We start from the raw sequence: 8164 nt of genomic DNA on the forward strand, positions 1-8164 counted from the left end.
GTCTCTAGGTCTGAAGTGGGTCTCTTGTAGACAGCAAATATATGGGTCTTGTTTTTGTATCCATTCAGCCAATCTGTGTCTTTTGGTGGGAGCATTTAGTCCATTTACATTTAAGGTAATTATCGATATGTGTGTTCCCATTCCCATTTTCTTAATTGTTTGGGGTTTGTTATTGTAGGTCTTTTCCTTCTTTTGTGTTTCTTGCCTAGAGAAGTTCCTTTAGCAGTTGTTGTAGAGCTGGTTTGGTGGTGCTGAACTCTCTCAGCTTTTGCTTGTCTGTAAAGGTTTTAATTTCTCCATCAAATCTGAATGAGATCCTTGCTGGGTAGAGTAATCTTGGTTGCAGGTTTTTCTCCTTCAACACTTTCAATATGTCCTGCCACTCCCTTCTGGCTTGCAGAGTTTCTGCTGAAAGATCAGCTGTTAACCTTATGGGGATTCCCTTGTGTGTTATTTGTTGTTTTTCCCTTGCTGCTTTTAATATGTTTTCTTTGTATTTAATTTTTGACAGTTTGATTAATATGTGTCTTGGCGTATTTCTCCTTGGATTTATCCTGTATGGGACTCTCTGTGCTTCCTGGACTTGATTAACTATTTCCTTTCCCATATTAGGGAAGTTTTCAACTATAATCTCTTCAAATATTTTCTCAGTCCCTTCTGGGACCCCTATAATTCGAATGTTGGTGTGTTTAATGTTTTCCCAGAGGTCTCTGAGACTGTCTTCAGTTCTTTTCATTCTTTTCTCTTTATTCTGCTCTGCAGTAATTATTTCCACTATTTTATCTTCCAGGTCACTTATCCGTTTTTCTGCCTCAGTTATTCTGCTATTGATCCCTTCTAGAGAATTTTTAATTTCATTTATTGTGTTGTTCATCATTGTTTGTTTGCTCTTTAGTTCTTCTAGGTCCTTGTTAAACATTCTTGTTTAACAAGAATTTGGGTCATCTTTACTATCATTTTGCTGAATTCTTTTTCAGGTAGATTGCCTATTTCCTCTGCATTTATTAGGTGTGATGGGTTTTTGCTTTGCTCCTTCATCTGCTGTGTGTTTCTGTGTCTTCTCATTTTGCTTAACTTACTGTGTTTGGAGTCTCCTTTACACAGGCTGAAGGTTCTTAGTTCCCGTTGTTTTTGGTGTCTGTCCCCAGTGGCTGAAGTTTGTTCAGTGGGTTGTGTAGGCTTCCTGGTGGAGGGGACTAGTGCCTGTTTTCTGGTGGATGAGGCTGGATCTTGTCTTTCTGGTGGGCAGGTCCACGTCTGGTGGTGTGTTTTGGGCTGTCTGTGGCCTTATTATGATTTTAGCCCTCCTCTCTGCTAATGGGTGGGGTTGTGTTCCTGTGTTGCTAGTTTTTTGGCATAGGGTGTCCAGCACTGTAGTTGGCTGGTCATTGAGTGAAGCTGGGTTTTGGCATTGAGATGGAGATCTCTGGGAGATTTTCACCATTTGATATTATGTGGAGCTGAGAGGTCTCTTGTGGACCAGTGTCCTGAAGTTGGCTCTCCCACCTCAGATGCACAGCCCTGATGCCTGGCTGGAGAAACAAGAGCCTTTCATCCACGCAGCTCAGAATAAAAGGGAGAAAAAATAGAAAGAAAGAAAGAGAGAAAGAAAGAGAGAGAGAGAGGGAGGGAGGGAGGGAGGAAGAAAGAAAGGGAATGAAAGAAAGAAGAAAGAAAGAAGATAAAATAAAATAAAGTTATTAAAATAGAAAATAATTATTAAGAAATAAATTTTAAAAAGAAAAAGAATCTGATGGACAGAACCCTAGGACAAATGGTAAAAGCAAAGCTATACAGACAAAATCACACACAGAAGCATACACATACACACTCACAGAAAGAGAAAAAGGGAAAAAAAAATATATATATATATATATATTTGCTCCCAAAGTCCACCTTCTCAATTTGAGATGATTCGTTGTCTATTCAGGCATTCCACAGATGCAGGGTACATCAAGTTGATTGTGGAGATTTAATCCGCTGCTCCCAAGGATGCTGGGAGAAATTTCCCTTTCTCTTCTTTGTTTGCACACCTCCTGGTGCTCAGTTTTGGATTTGGACCTGCCTCTGCGTGTAGGTCGCCTAAGGGCGTCTGTTCTTCGCTCAGACAGGATGGGGTTAAAGGAGCAGCTGATTCAGGGGCTCTGGCTCACTTAGGTCGGGGGGAGGGAGGGGTAAGGATGCGGGGCAAGCCTGCGGCAGCAGAGGCCAACATGACGTTGCAACAGCCTGAGGTGCGCCGTGCGTTCTCCCAGGGAAGTTGTCCCTGGATCACGGGACCCTGATAGTGGCAGGCTGCACAGGCTCCCGGGAGGGGAAGTGTGGACAGTGACCTGTGCTTGCACACAGGCTTCTTGGTGGTGGCAGCAGCAGCCTTAGCGTCTCATGCCCGTCTCTGGGGTCTGCACTGATAGCCGCGGCTCCTGCCCATCTCTGGAGCTCCCCTAATCTGTGCTCTTAATCCCCTCTCCTCGCGCACCAGGAAACAAAGAAGTAAGAAAAAGTCTCTTGTCTCTTTGGCAGCTCCAGACCTTTCCCTGGACTCCCTCCCGGCTAGCTGCAGCGCACTCGCCCCGTTCAGGCTGTGTTCACTCCGCGAACACCAGTCCTCTCCCTGCACTCCAACCAAAGCCCGAGCCTCAGCTCCCAGCCCCACCCGCCTCGGCGGGTGAGCAGACAAGCCTTTTGGGCTGGTGAGTGCTGGTCGGCACCCATCCTCTGTGCGGGAATCTCTCCGCTTTGCCCTCCGCACCCCTGTTGCTGTGCTCTCGTCCATGACCCCAAATCTTCGCCCCTGTGCCACCTGCAGTCTCGGCCCGCAAAGGGGCCTGCTAGTGTGTGGAAACCTTTCCTCCTTCACAGCTCCCTCCCAGTGGGGTAGGTCCCGTCTGTATTCTTTTGTCTCTGTTTTTTCTTTTGCCCTACCCAGGTACATGGGGAGTTTCTTGCCTTTTGGGAGGTCTGAGGTCTTCTGCCAGCGTTCAGTAGGGGTTCTATAGGAGCTGTTCCTCATGTAGATGTATTTCTGATATATTCGTGGGGAGGAAGGTGATCTCTGCGTCTTGCTCTTCCGTAATCTTGAAGCTCCTCTCAGCTGTTTAAATAGATTAAAAGGAGTTGGTTATTTTAAAGGCAATTTACTTACAAATAATTTAAATTACGATTGTGATGGCTCCATCATCTGTATTGTGTTTTGTTAGACTCTGTTTTTTTATTAACTCAAAATAACCGATGTAGTATTCTCTATGCAGGAAAATACTAGCCATGCATTTTCTAAAGCAGGCTTTGGGAAATAAGTTAGAAAATAAAATAAAATTTTAACACCTTTATGTTTAAGATTCAGTTACAACTGTATTTTTCTCACCACAAACAAATCAAAAGAAGAGTCCATTTTATCTAGATTTTACATAATCTTCATAATAATCCTCAACATGGGCTTTCTATCAGAATATGAGTTTCTATTTTAGAAAATCAGAGTAACCAAATGACAGCTGGTTGACTTTTCATGCGAATTTGTCACGTACCATCAAATTATTTTCTTCCACTGATTTGCTCATTCATTTTATTGAAAGTATTGTAATTTCTGAAATTGTCACAATTGGGCCTGCAATCATTATGATGAAATACCTCCTGGTTGTGTATATGAAAAGCCTCATCAAAAACTAAGAAAAATATTAAGGAGAAAGAAGACCAATCAGCAATTAGAAACTATTAATGCTGAAATTATCACCAGTATGTTGGTAAAGGAACTGAGATTAGCTAACCCCAAATTTCAAAAGATATTTATTTATTTCCCCTAAGCACTGTTACCAAGTTTAAAAATAAATGTATCTAATTATTAAATAATTTGTGTCAAGAAATTTCATAAATAAAGGGCAAATGTTTTCACTATTCTTACTTATTAGAAAGAATATATTAATTAAATTATTTGTCTGGGATTTAAAATTTTGGCAGAAAACCAAAATCAAAGGAATGAAAAAACAAATATTGCACTACAGCTACTAATTTAAGGTCTGTCAATAGTTTCAGCACCCATTTTTAAAAAAGCTATATATCCCAGTCACTTTATTTTTTTCCTTTTTGAGACATGGGGACGAGTATTTAATCTGATTTTTTGCACTTTTACTTTTCCATTAAGCATACTTATTTTCTAGTTGGCACAATTTTTGTTGTTACTAGAATTCACATTTTCAATTTTAATACTTGTCACTGCCAGGCATTTCACCTATAACAGACTAACCATATGTGTGTGAGTATTTTATCCTTATATTAAATAAAAATAATTCTCACAATAATCTTTCTGCTGAGCACACTCTGAACATAAACTTCCTGAAGACTTCCTCAGATAGACTATGACAGATTTAGAAAAAATATGAAGAGTACTTCTATTTGTTTAGTCAAAAATATTCCCCTTCAGTATATTTTAAAAAATCAATTGAACTGAAAGTTTATGTAAAATTACTTTACGTTGCTGCTATACAGAAAATGCTAACTTTATTGTTATTATGCATAGAAACCATATAACTTATAACAATCAGTTCTATTTGATATAATTTATAAAGTGTGTTTGTGTGTGCGTCTGTATACACCCTTATTTTTGGAGCACACTTATTTGTGGAGCAGTTGCTAAGGAGATATACACATGCATAAATAAGGAAATACACCCTTGTTTTAGCACATTTATTTGTGGAGCAGTTGCTAAGAGATACACACATGCATAAATGAGTGTATCTAAGGAGATACACACATGCATAAATGAAATATTCCCTCATACCATAGCGATGTGGAAGAAAGCAAGATCCATTAGCACTAAGTTAATCTGAGCAGGGGAGGAGCTGTAAGACTGCGAAATATTTGTCTCAGTAAAGTGACTGTGTTGGAATTTAGATCAACCAAACAATTTATGTTTGCTTATTAAATATAGTATATATCTCAAAGAATAGTAGAAAATAAGTTTAGGTAGATATAGATGAGTAGATTTTTCAAGCCTGAAAGCTGGAAGAGATTTCAAGGTGATAGAAAAATCACTAGTGAAAATACAACACTGGATAACTCTGATACTAACTTGCCAATATTTATAGTGAACAAGGGAATTTTTTTAATCACACTTTTTATTTTATATTGGAATATAGCTGATTAACAATGTTATGATAGTTTCAGGTGCACAGAAAAGTGACTCAGCCATACATATGCATGTATCCATTCTCCCTTCAAACTCCCCTTCCATCCAGCCTACCACATAACATTGAGCCCCTGTGCTATATAGTAGGTCCTTGGTTATCCATTTAAATATGGCAGTGTGTACATGTCAGTCTCAAACTTCCTAACTATCCCTTCCTCCCACCCTTCCCCCCTGGTAACCATAAGTTTGTTCTCTTAGTCTGTGAATCTGTTTCTGTTTTGTAAATAAGTTCATTTGTATCATTTCTTTTTAGATTCTTCATATAAGTGATACCATATGATATTTCTCTCTCTCTCTCTCTCTCTCTGTCTTTCTCTCTCTGACTTATTTCACTATGACATTCTCTAGGTCCATCCATGTTGATGCAAATGGCATTATTTAATTCTCTTTGATGACTGAGTAATATTCCATCGTATATATGTACTACATCTTCTTTATCCATTGCACTGTCAATGGACATCTAGGTTGCTTCCATGTCTTGGATATTGTAAACAATGCTTCAGTGAACATTGGGGTGTATGTATCCTTTTGGACCATGTTTTTCTCCAGATATATGCCCAGTAGTGGGACAAATAAATTTAACTAGATGTTAGCAGTTGGTAATTAAGAATCTAATATCATTGATATGTCTGATATAAGCACAAACATTTTTATCTGTCCTACTCTTTAACTAGATGGTATAAAATGCCAGGATACAAAATGAGCATTTCTTCATAAAAGCAGGTTATCCCCAGGTACTTAAATTTTCAGTAATCACCAAATTACTTTTAAGAAAATATACAAGTGGATAAAGAAGATGTGGTACATATACACATGGAATATTACTCATCCATTAAAAGGAAAGAAATTGGGTCATTTGTAGAGATGTGGATGGACTTGGAGACTGTCATACAGACCAAAGTAAGTCAGAAAGAGAAAAATATCGTATATTAACACATATATGTGTAATCTAGAAAAATGGTACAGATGAACCTGTTTGCAAAGCAGAAATAGACACAGACATAGAGAACAAATATACGGACACCAAGAGGGGAAAGGATGGGTGGGATGAATTGGGAGATTGGGATTGACATGTATACACTGCTATGTATGTAATAGATAACTAGTGAGAGCCTGCTGTATAGCATGGGGAATTCTACTTGATGCTCTGTGGTGACCTAGATGGGAGGGAAATCCAGAAGGGAGGGGATATGTGTATGTATATGTCTGATTCACTTTGCTGTACAGCAGAAACTAGCACAACATTGTGAAGCAAGTATACCCCAATTAAAATACACACACACACACACACACACACACACACACACACACATATATATATATATATATACATATATATACATACAAGTGAAAACAAAAAACTAGCAATCATGCATAGTAGATGAAAAATCACTAAAGAATGACTTGAACCATTTTGGATTAATTTCTGTCATTTATAAATCTCCCTTTTTTCTCAAATCGTCATTATAATATTTATCTCAATGTTTATTTTACAGTCTTCTTTTGTATATCTCAGTTTATTTTCACAAATTTTATATTAAAAAATAAACAATGTTATTGAATTTATTTATTTATGTATTTTCTTAGCCCATTCAGGCTGCTATAACAAAATTCCATAGACTAGGTGGCTTATACACACTAAAAATGTATTTCTCAAAGTTAGTCTAGAAGTTTAAGAACAGGGTGCCAACATGATTGGGTCTTACTGAAGACCTTTTCTGGGTGGCAAACTGCCAACTTCTCACTGTGTCTTTAAGTGGTGGAAGGAATTGTGAGATCTCTCTTAAGCCTGTTTTTTTTTTTTTTTTTTTTTTTTTTTTTTTTTTTTTTTTTTTGCGGTACGCAGGCCTCTCACTGCTGTGGCCTCTCCCCTTGCGGAGCACAGGCTCCGGACGCGCAGGCCCAGCGGCCATGGCTCACGGGCCCAGCCGCTTCGCGGCATGTGGAACCCTCCCGGACTGCGGCACGAACCCGCGTCCCCTGCATCGGCAGGCGGACCCTCAACCACTGCGCCACCAGGGAAGCCCAAGCCTGTTATATAAGGGCACTAATTTCATTCATGAAGGCTCCTTCCTCATGACCTACCCAGCTCCCAAAGGCCCCACCTTCTACTACCATCACCTTAAGGGTTAGGATTCAACACATGAGTTTTGGGGGTACAGAAACACTCATAACATTCATATACTCATCTGTTGACATTGGCCAGAATATTCTTCTTGTCTGGACTACTTAGTCAGTTGGTATGTTGTTATTAGTCTAACAAACAGACTTGGATTTGGGGTAAAATTGCTGTAAAAAATTGTGACAATTAAATACACTTCACTGAGCTATCAAACCCATTTCTGATCAGCTAGATCTGTGTTGCTCACTGAATATGCAATAGAAAGGAAACTACTGGATGTGGATTAAGATTGTTAGCATCTTTTTTGGATAATATAATTTGGTAAGCAGTTCTAAAAGCTACTTGGAAAATCATTAGAATCAAGAATTGAATAGCAAATACCTTAACTTTATGGACAATCAATTCAGTAGTCATATTATTGACCAAAAGAGTATCTGTGAAAGAGAATGTAAATATATTAATTTTTTAAAATCTCACAGTTATTTTTAAAAACGATAATCCCTCACTAGCTTTAGACCAGAAACAGAACACTCATTTATTTATTTATTTATTTTGCTTTTGCAATGGCTTCTCTTGCCATAGAATATTTTTTTAATTGAAGTATAGTTGATTTACAATGTTAATTATTGCTGTACAGCAAAGTGATTCAGTTATACATATATATACACACATTCTTTTTTTAAATATTCTTTTCCATTATGGTTTATCACAGGATATTGAATACAGTTCTCTGTGCTGTATAGTAGGACCTTATCGTTTATCCATTCTGTATATAAAAGCTTACATCTGCTAACCCCAACCTCCCACTCCATCCCTTCTCCCTTGGCAACCACCAATCTGAGGAACACTCATTTATGAAT

Source organism: Orcinus orca, chromosome 4 (assembly GCF_937001465.1).
Source record: "Orcinus orca chromosome 4, mOrcOrc1.1, whole genome shotgun sequence".
Taxonomy (NCBI): domain Eukaryota; kingdom Metazoa; phylum Chordata; class Mammalia; order Artiodactyla; family Delphinidae; genus Orcinus; species Orcinus orca.